Source organism: Pelodiscus sinensis, chromosome 21, assembly GCF_049634645.1.
Source record: "Pelodiscus sinensis isolate JC-2024 chromosome 21, ASM4963464v1, whole genome shotgun sequence".
Taxonomy (NCBI): Eukaryota; Metazoa; Chordata; order Testudines; family Trionychidae; genus Pelodiscus; species Pelodiscus sinensis.
In genome coordinates, this window is record NC_134731.1 from 12,902,538 (window position 1) to 12,915,553 (window position 13,016).

Below are 13,016 nucleotides of genomic sequence, written 5' to 3' on the forward strand. Positions count from 1 at the left end.
TTCTTTCCCTGTGTGTTTCCTTGTGAATGTTTGTTCTGTGACAGTTCGAGTTAGTGAAACATTTGCCGATAATTAACTTTCTTCATATGCAATCGGCTTTCCCTCACCTCTTTCCAACATTTATATGTGAATTGCCAACATCCTTCAGATGCACTACCCCTGCGTGTGTGCTTTTTTCTGGCGGCATTTCTAACTGTGACTTTAAAAATAACATTCTTTTGCCTCATTTGTCATCCCCCTAAGCTGTACTTCCCTTCTCCCCCTCCATGATTTATAAAGCCTCCTTTTCCATCTTGGGAATATCTGTTATACCAGCCCTTGAACTATCCAGATAAAAAGGAGATAATTGCTTACAAGTGTCACCTCAGCCCCTTGATCTACCACAAATGTGTGTGTTGTCTCCTATCACATTTGTGCATGATCTGATGTAAAAATTGCTATGGAACAGTTTTAAAATTTGCTCTTGCTGGGGAATACAGTGTGTTCAGGACGTGTATGACAAGAACACCTGCCACTGCAGCCTGTAAGAGAGGATGTTAGCTATTTATTCTAAAAAACATCCTGTAATGACACAGCCACGAGCTACAAGAGATAGTATATTAATCCTATAGTCAAGTCATTCCTGAGCTGTCTGATAGGCAGTACCAATTCAGATTGCTCCATATCTTTTAAGCACAATACAGTCGGGTGTTATTTATATTTTCTGTGCCAAGCCTACTGTGCGTATTTCTGGACTGAGAGGCTAGGGAATACTTTGTGAGAGCCCCAGTCTGGAGTCCTGGGTTCTCAATCCCACCTCTGCCACTGACTCACTATGTGACATTGGATGGGGATTATTCTTTCTTCTGCTGGATCTTCATGGCAGGGACTGTCTTTTGTTATGTTTGTACAGCACTGAGTACAGGGGTGGCCAACCAGTTAGACACGAAGAGCCAAAAGAGCCAAAAGAGCTGTGAATAGTAGTGCAAAAAGCCACACATCCCTCCCCCAGAGCCAGGCACCTCCAGCTCCCCCCAACACAATACCCTCTCCTTCCCCCAGACCCAAGCTCCCCCCACTCTAACCCAATGCCGTCCCCCTCCCCTAGAGCCAGGCACCCCCCCAGGTCCCTCCCATTCTAACCCAATGCCTGGGTCTCACTGGAGCTGCTACTGCCACAGCCACACACTTCTCCCTCCAGGAACTGGAGTGTGTGCACAAAGTGGGCATAGGGCTCCGAACGAGCCGTTACCTTGAGAGCCGCATTTCTGTGAGCAGAGAGCCGCATGTGGCTCAAGAGCCACAGGCTGGCCACCCCGATCTAGTACTATGAGGTCCCAGTCCACCTTTGTGAGTCATGGACACTACACCAATACTAAATGTATTATTAATATTTAAATAGTACACTGCAGAAATTAAAAAAAAAGAGATAATGATAGCAACGGGGTGTAATGACCAGATGTACTGGCTTGGAAGTTAATGTAGGCCATGGTCAATAATTTCAGTGTATGTATTACTAGAAGACTTACCTGATGTTGCCTGTGTTCTTCAGGGCTGGGGGCTGGTGCTGTGCAGGATGCAGGAGTCAGAGCAGGGCCTTGTGGATGTGGAAGTCTCCGGGCAGGAGGCATGAGAGGGCGAGGAGAGGCTTAGGTCAGGGGGGAAGGGGTGGCTGCTGGCTTCTCCCCAGGGGTGGCCTACGGCATCTCGCCCACCAGTGCTTTCCCTCTTCCCTGTTTCTTCCTGGGGTGGGGATGCTGGCTTTCTCCTTCCCCACCCCCTCCCTGGGCAGGTCTCTCCCTCTCCCCTGGCTTCTCCCGGGCGGGGGAGGAGAGGGACTCTCTCCTTCCCCCCGGCTCCTCCCAGGGCAAGGAGGCTAACAGGGGCTGTCTCCCGGGCAGGGGAGCCCCACTTACCCAGTGTATTCGAAGGCAAAATGTAAGAACTCCAGCTCTGCTGGCCACTCTCTTGGTGGTATAGCTGTCCCCAGTGTCCACTCTCATCTCTTGTCTGATGGAACAGCAGCCCTTCCCTTTGCATGTTATAGAAAACTGCCCCTTTCCCAGGCATCTGGTTGTCCAGTCACAACCAAACCCCGACCTTGCTTTAAGTGAGGAGAAGAGGAAGCCGCATACCTAATTGGTGGCCCTAGTTCTTACTGTTTAGGAGGAGTTCTTGAACAAACGGGCTCACAGACAGATACACAGGCAGACAAACTCTGAAATATAGAGAGAGATTACAGTCAGAATGCTTTCACTTGCATTAAAATAAATGCACATTATAGCTATTATTTTAAAATATGTAATTTACACACACACCACACACACACACACACACCTTTTAAATTAACATTTGCTGGGATGTATTCTTACAGTCTAAGAATCTAAGCGGTGTTGGTGCAGGCATCTTCTCTACCACTCTAGTGTGTGCATTTTCAGCTATATCAATTCTTCATTAAAATAAAACTTTATATGAAAAATACACTACTGTCTGCCTCGGCTATTCTTTAATTCTACGCCTTTTTGTTATATAAGTCTGTAAAACATTTACGTGTTAGGGGAGTTTGTATGCAAGACACTATAAAAAACGAAATTGTATTGCATATTGGATAGCATAAAACCACCAAGTTTAAAATTTTCCCTCAGGTCTGAGGAGATGAAAGGCTCTAATCCAATGCATCGCTGAACAGATTCATTTAACATATATTTTTAATTCTGTAACAACCACCTCCAAAGCTGTCCAGACTCGCATCTTATATTGGCCATGCCTGACAGGCAAAGCCACTTAAAGCTCTCTATTTTGTCTGAAACACATATGGCTGTAAATGTACAATGCACAGCTGACTAAGCTGAGATAGGGAAGGGCTGTTTTGGTGAGAGAGATGCAAATCCCAAACTGATGCTTTTTAAGCTCTTAGACAAACTAGACTGGGCCCCGTTTAAAGTGTCTCATATGAGATTAAGAGACTCAGGAATGTGTTGAGATGGTTTACAGAAGGCTGGAGGCATTTAACTGGGAGTCTACTGTAGCCTTAAGCCACCTTTGGAAATATATCACATGAAGGGTAGAGAATTAAAGGGGAGGAGAAGAGAAGGGAGGGAAGTATGGGACAGCAAGCAATCGCCTCTGTCATCGATTTACTTGAAAATACTTTGGATTTAAAGACCGTGTCCAATGAGTTCAAACTAGATTAATCTAGGTCGCATGATAGCAAATAATCTCTTACTTGGAAAGCTGCATTAAATCCAACAGTCTATGACTGGATTAGTGTTCTGACAGTGGCAGCTGCACATGAAAAAATTGTCTTAAAGACTGCAGGATAAAATGCATGCATTTGGAGATGAAGTGGACACTCTTTCTGGAATGTATTACCCGACTGTATCCGCACATGCAGTGAAATATGGCAGTCTGTTTCATTGGATCTAGGGAGCTCATTTACTAAGGGTGGGATTTTCAGAAGCACTCATCACTGATCTAACTTTACTCCCTTTGAAGTCAAGGGGAATTTAATAAAAGACTTCAAAGGGAGCAAAGTTAGGCCAATGTAAGTACTTTTTGCAAATGACACCCATAGCCTATAAATCCCCCTGTGGGCAGAGCCTGTGTCTCCTCTTTGTTCTGTGCAATGTGGAACACGCCGTTCACACTGACAAAGTAACAAAACACAATAGGACCCGATTTAGTCTCGGCGAGGAAGAATGGTTTGTGATTAAAGCACTAGGTAGAGACTGCAGATCTGGTACTCTCTCCTGGCATCTGCCACAAGTTTTTCGTGTGACCCTGGGCTGGAGGGTTGGGCTCTTAGTGCACAGTTCTACCTTTATAAAATAGCAGTAACACCATGGTACCCTCTGTTGCCGTTAAGAGTAAGTCTCAGGTCTGACACTGGGCTCTCTAAGTACAAAACACATTGCATAAGTATCTGTCAAACACAAACAGTTTATTTCCTGACAGTTTTCAGCTGTGCCCCTTAACTATAACAACAACATGATAGGAAAAGCGGCATCTCACGTCTCTTCTGCAAGCAGGGAACCCCGTTTCAGCTGCGGATGAGCGGGAGGCTTCCGAGGCACCAGTACCAGAGTCGGTGAGGTCCAAATTGCTGTGCCGAGGTGCAGCTTTAAATACAGTGTTTCTACCTTGTGTTGCAGCTTTGAAATTTCCAGGGATTACTCATTACTTGCTGATGTATGGCTTAGCTGTTAACTATTGATCTGGTACTGATCTGGTACTACTTGTCCTTTGACATTGTTTACATGATCAGTACATCTGGGTAAACAAGATTGTTATGCGTTCTGACCCTTATCTATAACTTGTTTTTGCTATACTGGCACCATTGCTTATCTTAAATGGTGTATGTTCCTAGAGGCTTGCTTCTGCTTCATCAGATATAGGGGAAGGGGGGAATGCGTGCCTCACCACCCCTATACTTCACACATACAGCGTTCTTCCGCAATTAACCCCTACACCCTCCATGCAGCAAAGGAAAGGGGCTTGCCGCGGACAGACGAGTACAGCTCCCTGGCTCTCAGGGCAGACCTGGCTGGCTGTCCCAGACCCTGGCATGCTATAGCATTGCCACCAGCAACTCTCACTTAAACCAGTTTCAACTGCCATAATGGACTAGGCATTATTTGGACCTAGCTGCAGCATAGTGTAATCCCTACCCCCATCCCTACATGCTCCCTCTACAAGGGCTGAGTGGGGGGAGGGAGGGAGGTGGAATAGGTGCTGTGTAGAATCTCACAATTTTGATAGGACCAGCAGCATGATGGACAGCCCTAAAAGCAGGGCTGGGGACAGATTTGTTGGGGACCTGGGCAAGGTGGGGGAGGGGGAGCTCAGCTCTGGGCCCCTTGGAAGGAGCGGGGTCTCAAGCGGAAGGGGCGTGGATGGGGGTTAGCCTTCTCCAGTGAGCCGGCAGCACCATCAGGAGTCCACCTTGCAGGACTCCAGCCACTGCTACTGCTGAGGTAGCGGTGGCAGTGGCCAGGAGCCCAGGCCCCTTTTAAATCACTGGGACCCAGGGCAACTGCCGTCTTTTCCCCCTCCCTGTTAGCAGGCCCAGAAGAAAGGGATGGGAGAAATGCACATGGGAGGGGAATGAAGGGTGTCCCTTCCTTCTCCAGGGGCTCTCTGTCTCCCATTGCCCAGTCACGGAGAGATGGGAGCTGACTGGCCTCACACCCCCCACCTTTAATTCAAAGCGAAAATCTATCGTTATGTTCCCATTCATCCCACTCCTAGCCCCAAACAAATTCTCAGCTGATCAGATGCATCTATGGCTAGGTCTACACTACAGAATTTTTGCACTAAAACAGCCGTTTTTCCACAAAAACTCGTGGCACGTCCACAACTCAAGCATGTTTTTGTGCAAGTAAAATGAAAGAACAGAGGGGTTTTTCCAGTGTGGGTATTCCTCCTTCTATGAGAGCTCTTGCGCAAAAAGGTGCGTGTGGATGGGGAATGGGGGGGGGGTTCCGCAAAAAGAGGCAATCGAAAAAAGCCCAGGTGCCCTGATGGTCATTCTATAAATAGCAATCAGAGTTTCCTTTCGAGAGAGCATCCGTGCAGTCTGGACACTCTCTTGCGCAAAAGCGCATCACTTTTCCGATGCGCTGTTGCAGTGTGGACGCGCTCTTGTGCGAGAAATTTTTGCAGAAGATCTCTTCCGCAAAAAGCTTCTTGCACAAGAAGCCTGTAGTGTAGACATATCCTATGTTCTTGGCAATTTGAACCCCTTCTATTGGAACAAAATAGAGTATCTATGCCCGCATCTCTCTCTTTTTCTCTGAGTGCATGAATTTTTCGTTGTTTCTATAAAAAAAAATGAAAGTTTTCTTTTCTCGCATGAGAACCCTACTCTGGAATGAAAAAAGGAATAAGGAAAGGTGCATTCAATGATCTTTATTCATCTGTAATGCCATTTCTCCTCTCTTCACAGGAGCTTTATTGAAGGAAGGGGAAAATAATGAGGAGAAACTGACTGGAAACCACTGAAAAGCTGAAAGTCAAAAAGAAAATAGGGCTTATAACCACAGTAGGAGTTGTCAGTAATCAGTATGTGCCACCATATGTTTTAATAATTTCAGATTTCTCACAAGTCTCTAGGGAACTGTACAGGGGTTTTTGATGCTCCTATGACTTTTCTCATCAAAAAAAGATTTGGTTTACTCACTGTGGCAACCATATAGTGAAAACAGGTGCTGCTGTACAATATTTCTCTTTAATTGCTGTTGGTGGGGGCGGGGAGGCAAGAAGATTTGACAATTAATCATTCTGCATTGTTTGAACATGATGAATTAGTTACTAATTATAAGTTACACTTTAACTCAGGAGTTGCTGCTCGACATCTTATGGATCCATATGAATAATTTACAAATGTTTTAAAATTTTCTTTTCTCCCTACGTCATGAAAAAACACATTTCCTTTGGTGACGACCTGTTCCCTATTAGCAATGCGCCTGTGCAGCCACACAGCCTAGATTCAAATGCTGTCCAGCTGATTAGCAGAGTGTTTCTACGGGTGGTGCACATTCGCACATAAAAATATTCTGCACATGTATGGAAAAGATTGGAGGGAAAATTGTTGACGACATATTCAAGTAACTGAGGAACGTCGTTTTTTCCATTTGAACCTTTACTCATGCAACATAAAACCTTTTCCCTGAGAATGAAAAAAACGCTTTTTGACTTCTCTGAGCTACTTTCTCTAGCATCAAATTTGCTTTTATGACTTACGGGTGAACAGCATGAATTCAAGGAAAAGCTATTCTTCCATTATTTATTCATATTACCCTTTAAAGCAGACCCACTCAAGTATTCACAAACACTTCTTTAATTAATATCTACATATAGATCTGTCGGTTAAACCCTAGCACTGTGCACAAACTTCCTCATGGTCAATTTTTAATAACCTGCCAGGGGCCTGATGACCCGATCTTATCCAAACAAAGCTGAAATCTCCAACCACAAAGGAATTGTGTTAGCACTTACTGAATGTGAGTTTGCTGGGAGAAGTGAGGAAGGCCCCTAATGTTGCTAAATTATGCATGATTGTGCATTCAGAAAATCCTCCGCTTTATTTGCTAGAGCCTTACTTGCCAGAGCTCCCCAGGGAAGGTGGGGAGATGATTGTCAAAATATATACTGTCATCCAAAGAGTGAGGCTTTCATGGATTAACAAAGAGTCTGATTTTTAAAGGAAACCTTCCCCCACCCTTGGGGGGAAGGGAAGGAGGCACTAATAATCACACTCAAGCCGCTGCTACTGGTCAAATATCCAGCTGCCTGTTTGAGCCCACAAACCTGGCATTGAATTTCTAAGTTATACTAACTATACCTATAAAAACAACAAGCAGTCCCTGTGGCACTAACAAAAATATATAGGATCATGAGCTTTCCTGGGTAAAACCCACTTCATCATGAATGCTTTGACAGCAGCCATACTACAGATGCAATTCCAAATGTAAAATGGTAGGCTGGGTTGAGGTCCCATTTAAAATCAAGTCCAAAAAGTCATGACCACTGTTTATTTAACGTACACTGCATTTTTAGGCACCGAGGGAATTTGTAGAAGCAGAAAATCTGCTCGAGTGGTTCAAAAACCATGGAAGGGATGTTAAAAAAGGAGTGGGGAATCTTCCTCTCCCTACTCCTTCACCAGCCTGGATTTCACACTGTTTGGACAGGTCTCTGCAGATTGATGTTAAGGTGGAGATAGAGACAGGAGACATGGAACAGTTGCTATACATGGGATTAATTCCCAGCAAGACTTGAGTGGTATACCCTCACTCATTTTTGTGGACTAAGGGTACATCTACATTGCAACACTATTTTGAAATAACTAGCACAATTCCAAAATAACGTAGTTCATGTCTACACAGCAGGTAGTAATTTCAAAATACTGTCAAGCTGGAGGACTTCTTATTCCATCTCCTGTAACCTTCATTGTACGAGGAGTAAGGGAAGTCAGAGGAAGAGTGCTCTATTTCGAAATAAGTGCTGTGTAGATGCTCCCAATTTCGAAATAAGCTACACAATTGACGTAGCTCAATTTGCATCACTGATTTCGAGTTAAACCCTGCTGTGTAGATGCACCCTTAAGTGAACATCAGCCCTCATGGCTTCTGCTATGTGCCAGCCAGCTGCTTTAAGGAGTTGGATATGAGCCAGAAATGGATATCAAAGCTTTGGTAGACTACTGCTGGGAGACAGGAAGGTTAGCCCTCAGTCAGTGGCCCAAGCACTGTGGGATTACCCCCACACAGACCTCGGAACATCTGTAATGCTTAAGGAGCAAGCCTTTGCCTGCTGCACATGTAGACAGAGGCCGTCCCCTCAGTGTCATGGAGATCCACAAGTGTGAACTCAGTTTTCTAAATTCCATTGGGCCTCCAGGAAGGCTACTATCAAAGGGGGGTAACCAGGCTCTGAATCGGGCTTGTGAGGTTCCACTCACTCACTCATGGGAGCTTAGAGGATGGCAGTGCTCATTGGGGGCAAAGTGGGCTGTTGCTCCGAGGCCTGGCAGTTGACGGTGGCCCTTTAAATTGCTGCTGGACCACTGTGCGGTGCTCTAGCAGCTGTGAGGACTGTCTGGGAGTGGCTGCTGAGCAGCTCATTCCGGGTGGCACTCAGGGATGGCCCCTCCCCTTCTGCCTGAAGCTCCACCCCTTCCGGGAGTGCAGAGCTGGACCTCCTCCACCTTGTCCAGGGGCCCAGAAAGGCTCTCAGCCCCACTGATACGCATGGATGCCAAACAGGACCAGAAAGGTGAATAAAATATTTGGGGCTTGTTTGGTTTTCAGAGTTAGGTTTCTGAAGCCGAAATACATAGGCCTGGCCCTTGGGAAGTTTTTGATAGATTTAAAGTTAAAAGACTCCTCTGGGAATTGCCAAAAGGCCCACTGGATCTGTCTAACAGGTTTTGTTGCCTTCCTTTGGTAAACACGATTTTAGCTAAAAAACCATCCCAATGAAAATAGCTAATGTGTAATTTCTATCTAAAACAAATGAAAATGCTAAGGTACCTAAGGAAGGTTACTCTTGAGGCTAAGGCACTCTGATTCAGTTCACAGTTCTGCCTTGCACTGCAGTCTGAACTTGAACAAGTCACCTAGGCTACGTCTAGACTACAGGTTTCTTTCAGAAGAAACTTTTATCGCAAGAGATCTTTTGGAAAATCTTCTTTTGAAAGAGAGCGTCCACACTGCAAAAGTACATCGAAAAAGGGATCTGCTTTTTCGAAGGAGGGCGTCCAGACTGAATGGATGCTCTCTCTCATGTAACTGTGATTGCTATGGGTGGAATGGCCACCAGGGCACCTGTGCTTTTTCCTCTTTTCTCTTCTTCCGAAAGAACTCCCTCTTCCCCGTCCACACACGCCTTTTTCCAAAAGCGCTCTTTCGGAAAAAGGCTTCTTCCTCATAGAATGAGGATTACCAATGTCGGAAAAACCCCTCTGTTCTTTAGATTTTCTTGCAGAAGAAGGCGATTGCAGTGAGGATGTTCCTCCAGTTTTTCAGAAAAACGGCCATTTTTCCGACAAAACTCTGTAGTGTAGACATTCCCCTAATCTATCTTTGCCTCATGCCCCCATTTATAAAATGAAGTTATTGATATTGCCATCTTTCATCCTGTGTTGGTCGATGTACCATGTAAGCCCTTCAGGGCAGGGTTTGTCTCTTACTATGTGAATGTCTAGTGCAGGAGCTCTCAAACATCAATGCATTGTGGCCCCCTTTTGACAGCAAGGGCAGCCACGGAGATGCAGGTGGCAGCAGGCCGGAAGGGTGGTGGAGCAGGATGCCAGGCCACTCCCACTCCCACTGCTGTGGTGAGGGAGGGAGGGCAACACCTGTTTCCACTGTGCCAAGCCTGCCCATAATCCTCCAGGCCACATTGTTCAGGGAGAGGGTGGAGTGGAGTGGAGCAAGGGTGGAGCTTGGGGAAAGGGAGGAGCAGGAGTCGGGCAGGGCCTGCAGTGGGTGTCTCCTGAGTCCTGCTGCCCAGGGCTGAAGCACTTGGGCTTTAGCTTCAGCCCGAGGCAGTGGGGTCAGGCTTCAGTCACGGGTCCTAGCAAGTCCAAGCCAGCCCTGGTGACCCCATTCAGTGAAGTTGTGACTGCTGGTCGAATGCCTCATATAACTGGTCCCTGGTCTGGGTTGAGACCTTTCGGAATGACTGCAGTGCATATAGCAAATAATAATAATGCACCACTACTTCAAACAACATTAAAAAGCAATTGTACCTCCCACACAATAGTTCGGGTTTTTTTCTCATGATCAGACACATTTTCTGTGAGCAAGCATGAAGGGCTTACCCTGTTACTATTCCTTACACCACAAAGGCATAAAGGCTAAAAATTTTCAATAGTAGCATGCAGTGTTCCCTGTTAGCTGTGGATTGGGCGACCACCCAAGGGAGATTCAAATGCTGCCCAGCTGATTAGCAGAATGCCCACAGCTGACAACTTGTATTTTCATTGGTGATGCACATCCATACATGCATGAGTGCACAACAATTATTTTGCACATGGCTGGATAAAATGAGAGGGAACATTAGTGACGTGATTTTGAGCCCCCAATTGAGATACCTCAGTGGTCCCAATTTTTCAGACTAGCACTGTCTAAACATTGGAAACCTTGTAAGTTCTCAGACTGAGCACTGAAAAATGAAGACACCTAGAGTCACCAGATCACTTATGAAAATATTGCCCCCAAACCATATTCTTTGTTTGTTAGGCCCCTTTAGTGGGATCACCTCCACACACACAAAAAGAGCAGGTAGCTAGCTGCCTGTGACAAAGATTAAGCCACTTTGGATCCACTACAGCTGTTCTTTTCCCCATGAACAGATGCAGTTCATTAGGGCTGACTAAGATGAATGCCCGTATTTGTAGAACTCTCCTAAGTACCATACCCACGTACAGGGCCAATGAGATAAAATGCTTGTATACAGTGCATTACACTTTGTCATACCACTTCTGCCAGTCCCTGGCTGGTGATTCAAAAGACTGAAATGAAAACAATTAAAGTTGAAGTGGCATGACGCATTCTCTCACATAGGAACTGACCCAGAGAGGAGTTTCAAATTAAGGCTACTCAGAATAGCCATGAAGTAGCTAACAGCTCTGGCATTCTCCACCTGAATGAACCTTAAATAGCAGAAAATTACAGGTTTGATCCTGATTTCACTTAAACTAGCATCACTATCAGTAATGGAACTACAGGCAGTGATGTAAAATCAGTATGAGATCAGAATCAGGCACAAGGACTGAATTCACACAGTCAAATAGCATGAAGGTACATCTGAACATTTTCTGTCGCATCATGCTGTCTGCTTCTCACCGCCTTGTGCTAATGCACATAGGTGAGCCAAAGTCAGTATTAGGGAACTTTAAAGCACACCTAAGTGCTGCAGAAACATTAGCTGATTGAGGGCAATCATCTTTCTGGATTCACCATTGAAGCAGAGTTATTGTCTTTTAGATGAAAGATAAAGTTGATTTCCTGACTGCCTGTGGTTAGTAAAGAGCCATCGGTACTTTGACCCTAATAATAGTGGTGCTAACCCAGTCAAATTTCAATTTGCCAGATATTCCATGACCTCCCTGAGATTTCCCTGCAGTTTAAACTGGACATGTTGAGAATGAAAAAGCTTATGACATTTTATATACATAAATATATATTTGTTGGTCTCTAAGGGCCCACCTACATATCAGGGCAAAAGTAGAATTAAGATACACAACTTCAGCTATGTCCTTAGTCGAAATAGCTTAATTTGGCTTTTGGCGCTGTCTACACAGCAGGGTGTGAAAGGAAGAACACTTTTCCTTCAAATTCCCAAAGGGTATGTCTACACTACCCTCCTAGTTCGAACTAGGAGGGTAATGTAGGCATACCGCACTTGCAAATGAAGCCCGGGATTTGAATTTCCCGGGCTTCATTTGCATAAGCGGGGAGCTGCCATTTTTAAATCCCTGCTGGTTCAAACCCCGTGTAGCCGCGCTACCCCTCTGAGACATTTACACACAAGGGCTGTGTCTACACTGGCATGAATTCCGGAAATGCTTAAAAAGCCCTTTTTCCGGAAAAGCATCTGTGGCCAATGTAGATGTGCTTTTCCGGAAAAGAGCCCCGATCGCCATTTTCGTGATCGGGGCTTTTTTCCGGAAAAGACTACTGGGCTGTCTACACTGGCCCTTTTCCGGAACAGTATTCCGGAATAAGGACTTATGTCCGAGCGGGAGCAGAATAGTTTTTCCGGAATAGCGGCTGATTTTGTACAGTAGAGCATCGTTGCTTTTCCGGAAATTCAAGGGCCAGTGTAGACAGCTCGCAGCTTATTCCGGAAAAGCGGCTGATTTTCTGGAATAAGTGGCCCAGTGTAGACACAGTCAAGGGGTGCATCTAAACAGCACCCTTCTGTTGGAATATGCAAATTGTGGAATGAGGGTTACAGGGATGCTGGAATAGCGCATCCGAAATAGCAACGCAGTCTAGATGTACCCCAAGGACATTGCTCTGGAATAAATGGAAGGTCAGGTCACTTGAGGGCTACTTTGTAAGGTAGACCAGATTGGTATAAACAGACAGTAGGGCTATGTCTAAACTCACGGCTACTTGCGCAAGAACATCTTGCGCAAGTGTTCTTGTGCAAGAAGTCTTGCGCAAGAAAACGTCCACACTGCCATGTGTGAGCTGTGCTTTTGCGCAAGAGCGCCCATGGCAGTGTGGACGCTCTCTTGTGCAAGAAAGCTCTGATGGCCATTTTAGCCATAGGGCTTTCTTGCACAAGAGATCCCTGCTGAGCGTCCACACTGCCCTCTTGCACAAGAGCTCCTGCGCAAGAGGGCGTACACCTGTCATAAAAGAGCATAGCTCTTGCGCAAGGAGCCCCCTCTTACCATGCTGTACTGTAAATTTACTTGCGCAAGAGCAGGCGGGCAGTGTGGACGCTCTGCAGATTCTTGTGCAAGAATGGCCGTACTTGCGCAAGAAGCCGCGAGTGTAGACATAGCCGAAGGCTGTGTC

The 13,016-nt window shown here is 45.7% G+C and overlaps 1 long non-coding RNA gene across 1 annotated transcript in view; it reads right to left on the bottom strand.

The window, feature by feature from the left end:
• The window catches only part of LOC142819262 (uncharacterized), a 64,205-nt gene extending 60,106 nt beyond the window's left edge, over positions 1 to 4,099 (bottom strand). The window contains exons 1-2 of the long non-coding RNA XR_012897088.1: positions 3,991 to 4,099; positions 1,509 to 2,197 (exon numbers count right to left, since the gene is read on the bottom strand). This is a non-coding gene — a long non-coding RNA (uncharacterized LOC142819262). The remainder of the gene's footprint in view (positions 1 to 1,508; positions 2,198 to 3,990) is intronic.
• Positions 4,100 to 13,016: the final 8,917 nt, after the last annotated feature.